Consider the following 15,812-nt stretch of genomic DNA (forward strand, 5'->3'; position numbering starts at 1 on the left):
TTATTTAGTAACAGTGGATAATAAAAGAAACAAATGTACAATACGACAACACTGATTGCACAACAATATACTACCTTTTTTTAGAATTTGTAAACGAATGAAACAATAGTTCTTGCTGTAATTTATCACTTTCTGACAAGATTCTTCTCGGATATAGTAAATTTGTAAATTATCTACAGAGTCAATTCAGTAACACTAAAAATAATCTTCCAACGTATAAATAGCATATAAATCTATTTAATTCTTTCGTGATTACATTCTTTGTTGTTTTACATTATTCCAAGTAAACATTTGCTACGCATATTTGTTAAAAATAAATTTCAATATTTACACTAAATTTGCTTACTTTTTGCGAAAAAGAAAATTGAAATATTTGAACAAGTATTGAAATAAAACTGATTTATGTTCGTACATAATACGACAAAACATTTTACTTCTGTTAACAAGCAGGAAAGAGAACTCAACAAATCTTTCTTTTATTTGTATATAGGCCGATGTATTTTTAGCCGCTTTAGAAAACATTGCGCGGCCAGAAGTGTGCATACCTGAAACGCGGCTGCTTTTGTTCCAACAAAAGCTTTTCAAGTACTTTCACGCCACTTGTAGCAGCAGAATGAACACCAAAACGTTTGACCATGCGCTCTGCTTGTAAAGGTAAAAACACCATCTTCACAATGGAACTGTGATATGCAGTTACATTATACATATTCATTTAATAATATTATACATTGTTTAGTTAAACGTTAATATATTTTTAACTAAAATATAAAAAATACAGTTATTGGGATAAAAACGTAATATTCAGTATTTTCCTTCAATGATACGTTTCTTTTCATAAGTATTTTATTATTTATGCACTTTTCTCGAGTAGTGAGAGTATTGTAATAGCAACTTCTATTTATAAATTATTGTTTAAAGTACTATCTTAATTTAGTACTGTAAGAAGATAATATTATGAATGTACTATTTATTTGCTTAAGGAGGTCGTCCTTTCTTTTTTAAATTCTAGCATGTCGCAAACTTTCGAATGGAAATGTACACTACATCCTTTATAAATGATAGAAAGATAAATATGAAGCTAATATCAGAAAATATTTCACTTGAATGAAATTCAGAATGGAGCACGATATTTTTCACGATCCTCTAATAGATAAAAATACAATCTCGCATTATTTAATTTGTTAAGGAATCAATGTTAGATAGTTTCACTCACAATTACTGATAACCGATCAGTCATTAACAATTACTCTTGGAACTTGGACGAATCGATAGGTCACATCGAAAAACCAATATCCCTTCCAAAAATTGTGCCGCGGTTGTCGATAACCAATCGACGAATCGCGCGCTTCTGCATCGTCCGGAGTGGTTTACGTATTTCCGGGTGGCAAAATAAATAAAATGGGAGCGCAAACAGCGCGCGATAAATCGGGTTCCAACTACGATTGATACTTTATAGACGCGTCAGTTGTGAATATTCGCGCGCCATTTCGAAATTCTCCATGTTAGCCGACAAATGAGTCATTCGGATGCCATGTTGCTAACGAAATGACGATGGCGAGTACAAACATCAATTTTTCACATTCATCTTGATATTTGCGACTACTTACTTAAACCATCTCCGTGTGATAAATAAATTTATAAAAATTTCATTTGTTTTTTTAGACATTGACGATCATGCGCCTATAGCGATTTACGAAAGTATTTAAAAACTTATTGAAGTTTCAAGACTTCGTTTATATTGGTCAAATGTGAGTTATATACATTCTCAAACTGAGAAATTACAAAAATGAGAACAAAACAAAATTGAGAACAAAAATTACAAAAATTTTCTGCAAATATGTATTCATATATTTAGTGAAAAATTATTGCACAGCATGAATAGCCAACTTACACATACATATAACAAATATTAATCCGGCTGAAAATATTGAGGTTTATTAATATGATGAGTAATTGGCTGTTTAAATACTTTGAGATCTCTGTGAAATATGCACTTGCACCAAATATCTGGTAGTTTCTGTATACATTTTCAGAGTTGTTTTCAACTTTACTAATACAATCATGATAGTCAAGTCTCATAACGATATTAACGAGATTTTACAATGTTTCGTGTACCACATGTAATATATTCATAAAAGGTGTCTGTTAACGTTGATCCATTATACGTGCCATCGTACAGCGCAATCAAAGATGAAGGAAGTGCGTGATAAGGAGATAAGGGACAGAATTAGTCGAAGTGGCGGCGGAGACTATGCTTGAATCTTCAAGTAACCAACACGATCGCGGTAAGTCGCGTTTCGGAGACGAAGTGGCTGGGCGTCGCCATGAATATGAATGAGCCTTTCGGGTGATATTCCAAAGCGCGAAATAAAATAATTTCCACCTTTGCCGGCGCATTTTCCCGTTTCACGTTTTTCCCAAAGCACGTGAGATTAACGGGACACGTAGGAATTCGAACGGAAATAGCTGGATAGAGAGCAAGGATGTATCTGATGCTGAAATACGTTCTTTTTTATTATTGGAAATTGTTGTTCCTCGGCAAACATCAATTGACGAATTCATAAAGTAAGAACGATCCTTATTCGTGTTTAATTTTGAAAGATCGATAGTTCTATTTAATAAAGTAATAGCGTGATTTTTTTTTAAAGTACATGGAGAAGATATTGTAGTGATAATTCAATGCGAAAGTAAATTATTCAATATCCTGCTTATTTTTGAATTAATTTCCACATCAGATAAGATGAAATATTACGTAACCAAATTGGCTGTTCTAAAATTCTATTGAAGCAGAATTAATCTCTTGACTTAACAATGTAGATTATTTATGTAGTAAATGTACGAGGAATGTATTTAATTAATTATGGTAAATGTCTCGTATAAGTTTATATCATATGTGGTATCGCCTAAGTTTTTAGATATCGTTTGCATTTAGTACGTATTGCTCTTCGAAAATTGTTCAGATCAGCCTAAATTGAATTTGATCCGGGTTAGATTAGTTAGACAAGATTGGTAAGTTACGTCAGTTTGACATGGGTTGGGCTGGTTAGATAACTTTTGATCACTTACACCGGTAAAGTATATTACATTTACTAAATGGTTTAAAACTGACTAGGTCAATTAACATACCTAGAGTTTAAATTACATTTTCATCTATGTATATTTTCATCTAGTTACATAGTTTACAAACCTCTTGAAATTATCATTACATTAAATTAGTTATTAAACAAAATTAGTTCATCGATAAAATATATAAAAGGTGAAGTAGTGCGCGAATTCAGCATTAACAGAAGAAATTCAGATCCTAATGCAACAATGGATTAGCATAATTTTAGTATTTAATGCTTCTTGCTCGACGTACCAACTCTATCCATTATCTTGAGAAGAATAGAAATTTTATGCATTTTATACTTGTAGTAACAAAGCAATAAAAATGGAATGTCATATTACAATAAAATATAGTGCTCAAAATAACTAGAGGATTTTCTATGCCAAGTTAATTTTTATATCTGCTTCTTGTATCTGCAAATTTTTCTTAAATAATCGTGTTAAAATCAATCTTTATCACAGTATAATACGAGTAATACATCAATATATCAAACCTATAGTTTGTTCGTGTAACAGAATTATTCGCAATAGTGATTTTCTAATTATTTTGAGCAATGTATTTAAATCAAACATAAACATTTTTACGTTTTACGTTCCAAAGCCAAATGATTCAAAATTTTTAAGACAGATTTTAACATTTATCCTATATTAGGACTAATTATTTTTCACGATTTCCACACGAAATTATTTAAAAATAATAACACAAATCATCGTCCAAATCGTCCAATACCTTATTTAAAAAGATCCAGTCTTACCACGAGAGGTAGCACATTATTTATTCGTGGCCATGGAAGAATCTGTGGGATAGATACGGTCTCGTTGAATGGCGAGGAATTTGTGGGAATGACAGTTGGTAGGGAACGTTGAATAGTTAGTAAACGTTAAGTACAGAGCGGTGTATCGGCGCGCAGAGTACGTACGTATCGGATTCTACGTTTCGAACCTCTGCCCCTCAATCTCCTCTGGATATCACATTTAAATGGCACTTATTTACTAGCTGGCTAAAGTGACAAGTCCTGTTACTCCTGCGGTGAAGAACACGCCGTTCTCGTTTCCTTTAGCCTCGCTCTAAAGCTTCACTTTCTGCCGCTATTATCCCCTGTTCGCTCTTCCCGATGAGTTTCCGTTTCCCTATGGCTGTTCCACTTACAAATCGCGGTCGGTCCAGGGAAATTGAATTAGACTTAACGCTCATAATTGTCCGTCGATGGCCTTTCCTTCGCTTAACCTAATGGTTTCTATTTTCTAAAATTCTATGAGCCTTTCTCTCAATAGAGGATAATTATAACAGAAATAACAATTTCCTTTGGTAATTAATGATAAATGGATGTTAAATTATCGTGAATGGTAGATATTAGTGAGAAGGATTAAACTCCTTTGTAGACGATGCTCTGGATGAGATTGAAGCAACATGTAAAGGTTCAAAGAAGGTTTAGAGAACAGTAAGGAAATTCATTAATGATAAAAATTCTCTGATCTAACTGTAGTTGGAAATAATTAGGGATCAATAAGAACTTGGTTAGCTGAAACTGAATATTCGATGAAAAGTAATAGATATTTTAAACACGTAGGAAAGAAGTGGAGAATTTCCTCAAATAAAAGAAGTATATAAAATAATAAATGATTAAGTATATAAAAATCTATGTCGAATCTTCAAAAAATAGTATTAAAATTGGTTCCTACAAAACAAAAATAATTAATACTGATTAATTTGTAACAAGAACTTATATATTCATTCCATTAAAATTACTTTCCCACTGAAAGATTCAAATGCCCCTCTCAAATATCTACTATCAATCTTTCGAGCCTTAATATAATACTACATAATTTGTAGCATAAACAATAAATCAATTCTACTGTATGGGAAAAAATATTTAAAGAATTCACTTAGAGTTTCCACAGAATAATAATAAAATTCATTCGTAAAATATATATAGACGGACCAGAGCAATTCGTCGTTGTTGTCAGCCATTTGGTGTCAGCGGTTTAAAGGGATGGCCGATATACACCGCAAAACATCCCCCATCGGTGAGCCACACGGACTGTCTCTAGAACGCTTTTAGAAATAATGAGGACCGGTCCTCTCTTTCTTCCACTTTCTTTTCCTCTCCCCTATTCTCTTTTTATCTGGCCTCCCTCGCTTCGTTGGGCTTTCATTTATTGCCTGATTTATCGCTGGCCGTGGCGCGCTGCGAATATATTTTATCTCCGTCGAATTTGATCCTGAAATACGGCGACGCGGCCAGAAATAGTCGAGACTCGCCCTCCAACGACGTAGATTTATGCAAAGATCCTTAAACCCGCTACGTTCGCGAAGAATTATCAATATGCAATTAGCATTGGACCTCTTATCGCGTTGATTTTAATGAACTTCCGGTTCATTTGCTTCGCAGACTGACTTTACGATGCGTATCAGAGAGACGTTTTGCCTTCGCGAAAACGAGGAACGACGCTAACGAACTGGCTAAGATCATTGAACTACATTGTTCTTAAGTTGAAATCGTTCCTTGTGCTAAGGTAAAATTCGGACAAGAATTATTTTAAGGAAGTTCCTTTAGGGTATTGGAGAGGAAAAGAATATTTCTGGTTGAAACTTTCAATGAATCGGATTACACCAATTTGGATGTACAAATTTCTGGATGTCTGGCGAAATAAGACTTCTTACTGTTACATCACTCGATTAAAAATCCTGGGGAACATAGGTATACATTTGATTCTTAAATTAGTAGATGTTTTATCTTCTAGTAGATGTTTAACTTCTCTTATCGTCAAACTTACTATCGCGCTAAAGTAACATACGGTATTCTTCTTGCAAGATTACACTAATAATGTAACTTCAATGGTCCAAGAACATCCGTAATGGTTTTATTGAAGTTCATGAAACACAAGTTCATTGATTCTACCTCACTACTTACGATGTTCATTCGTATAGATTCAAATTTGGATTAACGGATTCAATCGGCACGAATATTCACTTAATCATGCCCTAACCATGTTCCAATGAATAAACTTTCACGTAACTGATATTCTATCGTAATTGAAAACTAACTGATAATATAAGCCAAACTGAACACGTTGTACACGTAAGATGATCAATACACGATTAATGTAAAGTTGGCGTATAACTTTCAACCAAGCCATACTAAGTTGAAACACGGGAAAGTATCTTCGGCGGCGTTGTCATAATCTTTTCGACAGTCTCGACCTTATTCAGGAACATAAAGTGGCAAGTAAGAGGAAGCTCATGACTTTCATAAGCCTTTGTACGTCTTCCCGTATAGAAGCAGTCACGCGTGCGACGTCGCAACTTGTTAAAATTCCATCGTGATTTCGAACTGTTGTTGGTAGCCCATATGACGATAGATGCTACTGGAAGGAAAACCGAAAGAAACGTTGCCAGCGGGCCGGATAATCTCACGGCACGGATTATTGAGCACGTTCGGCGGCAAGTTCCTTTCCGTTTGCCTCGGATAAACCAATAAACTCTAACTTCATTTAAGGTAAACCCTTACGAGCTTCATGCCTGGTGCTATTCGACTTGCCCCGGTGATTCTGCTCGTTCGAAAATCCTCGTTCCACCCCGTTCAACGAGCCGATTAAAACTTTCTTTCCACTGTAAAGAACTTTTGTATCCATATTCCCGCGAACCTCGAATGTTCCCGACCCCGAACGCTATTATCGACCGCGGTTGCCTTTCGTTCAGCTACTTTCCTATTTATACAACATACTTTCTCCGGCTAACCAGCTGCATTATAAATCTCCAACTACCTAACCACTTTGTGTGTACAGCGTACAGACGTAGCGGTAGAAACATCTACAAGAAGGGCGACGAACAAGAACAGAGGGAACTCACGAATGTAACGTCTTTCTTTCGACAATACCTCTGTATAAATAATCGATCTGCGAACGTAGCTTTCGACAGATCGGTAACTAGCTCTCCAAGGTTTTTCTTTAATGCAATCAATTTGATATGAAATCGCGAATTCGTTCCCGCGATACCGAAACGAGAATTCTCTCTACGCAAGGGAAATGGTATAGGCTGTAAAGTTCGTCATTGCCGATTCAAGAATGTTCTTCGTGGTTCCGTTTGAATATCATACGCGGGTCTTAACCGTTTTTCGAACGTTTCCACGTCTACCGAGCACTCAAACGTTTTGGGCAATAGCAGAGCGGAAGAAGTTTCTCAACCGTTCGCTGAGAATTGCGCATACAACAATCGACAGTGTTATCTCGCGGAAAATCTCGCTCCATCGAAATACTCAGTGAGAATGGTTGATTCGACTGGTAACCTCCTCCTCTCTGGTTACGCGGTTCCAAGAGACAGTTTCCAGGGGCGCTGCCCCGATTCGTCTGCACGGTCTGCAGTTCATTGCTGAGCATGAATAAAACCACTCGGCGAACGGCGCAATTCCACGGATAAAATTTTACAGGAACCTGTAAAACTTTATGTAACAATCGATTGCTAAAAGTTTTCCTTCGGATTCTTTAGTTTCTCTGTGGTTTTTGGGAGGGACATTTAGAAGAAGCGTTAGCCTGGATTCAAGTATTTAGTTCGTTGTTTTCTATCGTATATGTACGTTAGGTTTGCGTATCAGATTTTGCAAGAATTATAAATGGTACGTTACAAATTCATAAAAATATACGTATAATATACCTTATTTATTTATATTGTATATTTTATTTTTCGTTTGAAATTTTTCGTATTTCTTTAAATTCCAATCTATCTCCACATTTATGTTTGAAGCATTGAGCCTCTAAAGAATTTTAAACATACATTAATATATGTATTAAATTTTCTATATGTTCATATGTTGTATAATGTTCAATATGTAGATTTATTTCCCCAGTCTTTAATCCTTTTCACGATAAAATCACAATGATAAACTCGCGATAACAACGAATAGAAGAATCGAGATAAAACGAATCCTGAAGTATTTTTCGTAACTAACAGCAAAATAAGATAAATCTGTCTAACGAGTGTGGTAAAGTGCTTCAATCTTTTCAAAATTTCAGCGGAGCGTTGCGCGCTCGTGGAATGTCGTAAGGAAGAAAGTTTTCGTACACGAGCGTTACGTAGTCGACGAAAAAGCGACGAAGAAAAGCTTTGCCAATTACGAACTCTGTTTTCTCCCTTTTTTCCTCCAGCCTCGGAATATTCTGACTAACGACCACTGTCTAATAGACACTGATGCTGACAAGAAAAATTGTACAAACAACCGAACCAGGGATCACTTTTTAGCCAGGAGACTTTTTCGAAGTGCCTGTCGTGGTTTCAGGGAGATGGTCAGGATTGATGAGGTGCACTGAGAAAATATTCTTTTCGCACTCCAAGTGGTAGACAACTTAGCCGTGGACGTTGCATCCTCGAAAGAAACGAGATCTTTAATTTTCTTTAATGACAAAGTGAACGTTCAAAGTGTCTTTAAATGCAGACGCTGAAGAAATCGAATTCAATATATTTCCCGGTAGAATGAAAAGACGTCTTTGAGCAAACGGCGTGCCGTATAATTGATAATAAGTATAAAGGAGTAGCTGTAATTTTCTTTTTCATAATTCAAACGAATGCTTGGTTTTATAGAATGGTCTGTTAACTATCGTCCGGAAAATTTCATTTATTATTCCGTGGAAATTGTGTAGTTCTGAGCATTTCGCAACTTTAAATGGTCTTTAACTTTAGTTTGGTAGGTTATGAAATATTTTGTTCTCCCTTTTTTATTCAGGCTTGAATATTCTTTATATAGAATTATTAATAATATTCTTGCTAACTTTTATACAGAAATCCGTTTATTTTCCTTTGATACATTTTCTTTTGTATAATTTAATACCATCCACAGCTGCAGATATTATTCACATGGGACGTTGCAGAACAATTTCCTTTGAAAAGGAAGACAATATTAATTAAACGTAACATTTACAGTGAAGTAATCAATTAACTGTAAATATTACTTACAAACTTTTATTATTTATGGCGCAATTATTTCTCTGAATTTTCAGGTCATCGATTTTAAATATTATTTCTCGACGGTCTTGTTGCAGTGTAACTGTATCCATTTTTATTACAAAATGGTGTAATAGTAGTACGAATGTAACGAAGAAAATGAGGAAAAAGATACGAAGTTTGACAAGTAGGAAATGAGAGAATTGGGAAACTAAAAACCTCAGGTAGAAAACTAGCAAGGAAATAGGAGTATTCGTTCTGGTCCTTCAAGTACTCGGAACTTCAACCAGCGCAATCAGAGATCGTAACAATGACGTATTATATCCCGCATTCCTCATTATTCTCCCTCGAATACGAGAAAGGGAATCTCCTCTACCTTTTACGGTATCCACAATCACGGAGTAAAAGCATATCGAGACAAAGCACGTACATCGATCCACGAATCGATAGCAATATCGTCCTTGTTGCTATGCTTCGAAAATGAACGTTTCGCCACTGCGTCTAGACAAAGATCATTCGAATTAAATTATTTCAGATATGTCATATTAAAATCGTACATCACAAAATTTAAATCGTATAAAACTGCAGAAATAATCGTAATAGAATTATTGGAATTATTGTTGTTTTAGAAGAAAGACTTTTGGAAAAAATTCAAAAAAGTTTCCTGGTGTAGTAATATAATTTTATATTTTTAAAATTTTACTTAAGCAATTTAATGAACTAATAAAATAACAAACACTAAGGAATAACATTAGTAGCGTATTTTCAATCTATCTATAGTTATCGAAGAATAAACTCTAAATAAATATTAAATACGTTATTCGTAAGCAGACGACAATTATTCATGAATTTGTACTTTATACAGCAGTTTCTAAATGTGTCACGTGAGAAATATTCGTATACATATTATTCCGGGTAACTTTCCTCATTAACCGCTGCTCGAAGCATTTTACGTCAACATGTTAAACTATGATTTCTAAAAAGTTGACATTTTTTACTGAAAGCAAATCGTTTTTATAATAACGTGTGTGTGTATATATATACGCAAAGAAGAAAATTTCTAATATTTCTTAATATATTTTTCACGATTAATTCAATCGAAACCTAGACAGTTTTCAGATGCTCGATTCCAACAATATTCAGTCATAACAAAACTCAGAGTTCCATCATGAATTATGAATTTTCAGTGACTTCGCAAACGTTCTACTCCTACTTAGTATCGTAATGTAGAAGTTGAAATATACCCGGTCTCAGAAACGAATGAATCATTATGCACTTGGTACATTAAAATTTTCTACCTTTATCCCGGTATCAATGTTATCAAATATTAAAAAATCTACCAATGAGAAAATTCGAAAAGAAAAATGAGAAACGATTCGCTACGTGTAAATATACGTATATGATAGTAAACGAAAGATTAATATGATATGATGATATGAAAAGATTAATATGAAACCTACAGAGCAACTAATATTACGACAACCAATATTTTCAAAATAATCGCGTAACTACAGCACACATTTAGTTCCTAAATCGAATTAAAAAATAGTTTAAATAATGTCAAACTACCTAACAGCGTATTGAATTTTAAAATTGCTTTCCTGTGAAATACAGAAAGTATGACTTGCCGTATTTCTCTCCAGTAGTTCCATTCATATAATAGTCCATAAAGAAATTAATTGCAAAGATATTTCTGATACAGAAAAACCCATATCCTGCCTGAGAAGATAAAATGTAATTTCACTAGCAGCGAAAGTGTTAGCAGGCTGTTATTAGATCGTGGGCGGCGATTACGCGTCGCTGGCTCAGCTATCGTCGAGCTATTCTACTTATTCCACTGCGCGACATGTCACAGCCGCCATTCGTTGGACGAACATCGTTCCAAAGCCATAACCGTGGAATATAGCGTGCGTGTATACAGATTTAGCTTAATCACAGTCTGTTAATCAGCTTGATAACAACTTGCAGGAAACGTGCTTACGAATTCTGGTCGCCACAGGCAATTCCCCGGCGTACAATCATTAACGGTATTGTCCGTCGATGGAAGATGTCGTTGCACGCGCGTTAATTATCCTTTTTGGCACGAAACAAGGATTACCAGAGGAGGACATAATGAAGTCTTGGCAAATTCACGTGCCAAAAATATCAAATTCATAGGTGGCTATGTCTAATTAATCCGTCGACTGTTCGAAAGTATTCATCCAGGAATATCTGCGTGGTTGCACGTTTGTCGCGAATTTTCATTCAACCACGCTCTCATTTCAATATAATAATATAATTCCTCCATCCGCTCTGTCACTTTCCTCGTTCTCTAGTCTCGCTGCTTCCTCCTTCGCGAATACGTTGAATACTCGCTTTGCATCGTTAGCGAGCGTATTGCTCGAGTTTTAGCGTGGAATCGACTTCATCCGAGATATTATTAAAAACGACGCGCATTCAAGATTTTCATTAAAGCTGTCATGTTTCGTGTTAACAAATAAACGATCTCCAAGTAACGAGGAGTTAGAGGGATTTTGCTTACTCTCTATACCTTGTTACATACGTGAATAGGTTTTTCTTAGATTTTATATCAAATTCCCTTTGAAATATCGTTTAATTTAGAATCTGAGCTAGTTTGTCAGTAAGTATTTGATGGTGATTTTAATTCTAGGATATAAATGATAATTTCAATGTTCTTTTAACATGAACAAAAGTTTTCCACCTTTTGCAGATTTTGTATTTTTATTTATGATCGAATCGTTGAACTGCTTAAATCGTTCAAGTCATTTGATTCAGTCGTACTCTGTAATCTCTTAAGATTGTATAATAATAAATAATGTTTCCGCGATAGCATTTCATCATAGCACTTCATAAATTGTTCATTACTTACTTATTAATTTACTTATTAATTTATCATAATATGAATGTTACTAAGATGATCAATTTGCACAGTATTTAATTCGTTGTCTAAAAGGATAATAAGCGTATGTATCTAATAAAATGTACAAGATTTACATATTTGAAATTGCACTGCCAGCAACAATTTTGCTAAAGAATAGTGTGAAGCTGGAAGTGCGGCACTTGTCTTAATTAACTCGTTACAAAAGCAGAGTACCGCGTTATTACCGCAATCTTGTAACACTCTTCCTTTTATATAGTGTACACTAGTGCACGTTATAAAATTGTAACTTTATTATTCAGCTCTGTCGGTAAAGATACTAAGGGATTTAACGACTTCTTTTAGCTAGAGAACACTGTAATATTCGTGCGTTTAATTAAACTGTAAATTTTTGCATTTATATTTATTCGTTGTAATATTTAATAGCTAAGAAAAATTTCTGCCAAGGTGCTAACTTCTTTTAGTTATGATCACAAAAATTTAAATCTGTATATATAACCGCAGTCTACTTGTAATTAATGGACAAAAGGCAAATCTAGAAAAAAGATTTTACTTTCTTAATAAATCATATGAACGGATGAATACAATTCGATTTCCATCATTTCGAAAGTATCGAATGATCAGGTGCTTTTACTTACAATTTATTATGGGCTGTAATTTTCACTAAACGTTTCGAACTGCGGTTTAGCTTCTTGCTGATATATAATAGCATAGAAATGTTAATAGCAGTCTGAGCTCGTCGCTTTTGCATAAACCTTTCAATTTGATATAATGTAGTGACTGATTAAATTAGAAATAATGGAACGTTTATGCCTTTATTATACTCTGTTTTCGTTGCACATGCTAGTGTATTTCACGTACTAACGGTTGAGTATTATTGAAATAATTACATAACTTCGACGTATTTCCAACGTTTCCTTTAACGTTTCTCCAAGTAAAAGTATCTTCTATTATTGCGGAAAATTGGGACTAATAGAAGGTTGTACTTTGATCAAACCAACATTACATTTTGAGTTACAAAATGCGGATTTACAGATTTATAATTTGGAAGTCTTATTTGAATACATTAAGAAATTATACTTACACTTTGATATTCGTTAAGTCATATAACTTTTAATATTAAATGTCTAGTTTCTATGTGTTTATAGTTATACTGATATTGATGAACACCATCTCGTATAATTCCCTTGATAGTCATTAATCCAACTCAAACAGGTCATCTTCCTAAGTAGTTTGCTCGTAAACTATAGTTCTAAGCTGTAGTTAATAACCAATCCATAACGATAACAGTGTCAGTAATAATTAAGACAAGGGTCTAAAGACCTACCTCCTCTAATATTTAGTGTCTCCCATTGAAAATTTACATATATTGAAGATATTTAGTCCAAAATTCCAGAAACGTTTACATATATCTTTCCATTTTCCTGCATTTTGTGCATTAATGTTTACAATCGTTCCAGTAATTAGAAAAATTAACGAAATTCAATAATTTAGATAAGAACAGTATTAATTATTTTCAGAAAAAGTTAACAAAAAGTAAACAGCTGACGTTATTAATTCATTGGCAAGAAATAATTAAATACGGCTAGAATATTTTAATATTTTAATTATCTTTTGATATATAATACATGGATTTTATTTAAATGGAAAATCTTTTTTCCTTGGCAAATATTTCTACAGAATTAAACTCTCATACATCATATTAATCTATAAAATACGTATAATTAGTGTAATTAAAACTTATATTCGGTAGAAATGTTCAATGTTAGAATGCCTGTACTAAATTTAAAGAAATGGAATTTTTATCCTCGTGTCATTTTCCTAGCTATGCAAACGTACATATATTTTGGATGAAAAATTATTTCCAATCCTGCTCACAGCCAAATGCACACGTGTGTGAGATTACAAATGAACTTGTTCATCTCGCGAGATTGGAAGAACTCATAGTGTATTCTATATGCGTGAAAACGTATGCACCACTATATCGGCCGAAAGCAAGCCTACGAAACACCAATGGCCACATTGATGAATTGAAATATCGATTTGAAGTCTCAATGGTCCTGCACTGTACCAGACAGAACGGAAAACCTGTTGATTTTATGAAGAATACCCTCGAAGGAATAGCAAATTCGATGGTGCTTCATTTTCGTTCATTTGAACGTTCAGTTTATTATTTAAAAAAGAGAGAAAATCACAGTTGATTGAATTAATAGAACAAAAAGGCACTTTTCATTCAGATTCCAAATTTTTTTTACGCAATTGTGGCGATTGTTCTAATTATTAAAGTTACTTGAAATTGGTTATTGAGAAGTTCTTTCTTCTTGAACATTAAAGTTCAATAATTGCTACTTACGGTTAAAATACTGAAAAGTTCTCATAGTTAACAACGGCTCTACCGTATTATACAACTGTTTATTCAGTCAAGTGTTCGCCGAAGTTTATCCAATAGAAATAAACATTTATGAAAAGAAATTGAAAAGTGAAATTTGCTTTGATTTACCAAACCGAGCTCACTTCTAAAGGATTAAAAACGGAAAGACATTCTGGGTCTTTGATCTTTGTATTACAGAAATATTTACAATCACGTTTTCATGAATAAATCCATTAAGGAAATTATTGTTAAAATTTTAAAAATAATCTTTGACATCGACTCTTCTAACGAAGTCAGTATCGATCTAACAAGTAGATAATATCGATTCTCGTATTAAGACAGTTTACTTCGAGTTAAAATCGCCTCTGTTTAAATTATAATGATGCCATTTACAAACCATGTTATCGCTAAAAGAACATCACAAGCAAGATGAGAATTCGTTACAATTTCCATAAACACCTGTATTACATAAATTAAACGAATTTTTTCGTTTCCTTTTTGGCCTGCATTCGCGTTGCAGGTGTCATAATTAACGCGGTGGACCGCGGTATAATAAAGTATGACAGACATAATTAACGGCGTTCCTCATTTCGTGCTGCCGCATGCTGGTTTGAAAAGAGCTGAAAGTGACCCGTTCTTATCCCTTCTCACTGTTTTTTTCCCTTTTTCCGCCCTTTCCTCTTCTCATCCCGTTCATTCTCGTTTCACTCTGTCTCCCTCGATTTCTCGTTCTCCATGGGTTCTTTGAGGCCATAAATAATTCAGGTACTTGGGACGTCGTAAAGACATTAACGAAGGTAAAAGCTTTTAAGGGCGAACCCCGGTTGTATCCTGAACTCGTTATGCGGCTCTTAAGATAATAACTCGCAATCTCTGCTCACCAGTTCATTGTCCAACGATACACGGTATTTAGGTTCAACTCGATACCATTTGTTCATAATTGATCCCCTTCGTAACGTGATTCGTTTCGTATATGACGACGTGGGAATCAGTCAATCGTGTAAGATTTTGACAATTGAATTCATACAATCACGTATTTTAACTTTTAATTTTATACTTTTGGTTTTATAATTGATTAAGTTATAAATTTATTATCTGTCACACGTTTTCATGGATTGAAAAAATATAATCAAATTTTTATAATAATATATATATAGATCACTATTTTATGAGAATTAACATTGGACTGGTTTACATCATCCTGATTATCAATCTTTTGTCGTTAAAATAGAGTGCTATGTATTGGTGTACTATACAAGAACGTTTTGCATACTCATTACAAGATATAATTTTATTTTGTGCGGTTGCATTCTTCTAATAATTATGCATATTCTAATGATTACATCAAATAATGGTAAATTTTCAATGGGCAAATTTGTGGAGTTTTCGTGTACGAATTATTATAAAATTTGAGTATTTTTTAAAACTGCTATATCATTAGTCGTGCAAATATTTATGGGCTAGGTAATAGGAAATTTTGCTTCTTATAATATAAAAATATTTTCGTGTAATAAAATTTT

General features: G+C 33.9%; 1 protein-coding gene across 9 annotated transcripts in view; it reads left to right on the forward strand.

The window, feature by feature from the left end:
* Positions 1–15,812, forward strand: part of LOC139987841 (neurotrimin) — a 314,724-nt gene that overhangs the window by 238,078 nt on the left and 60,834 nt on the right. The gene's annotated exons all lie outside the window — the stretch shown is intronic.

Source organism: Bombus fervidus, chromosome 5 (genome assembly GCF_041682495.2).
Source record: "Bombus fervidus isolate BK054 chromosome 5, iyBomFerv1, whole genome shotgun sequence".
Lineage (NCBI taxonomy): Eukaryota > Metazoa > Arthropoda > Insecta > Hymenoptera > Apidae > Bombus > Bombus fervidus.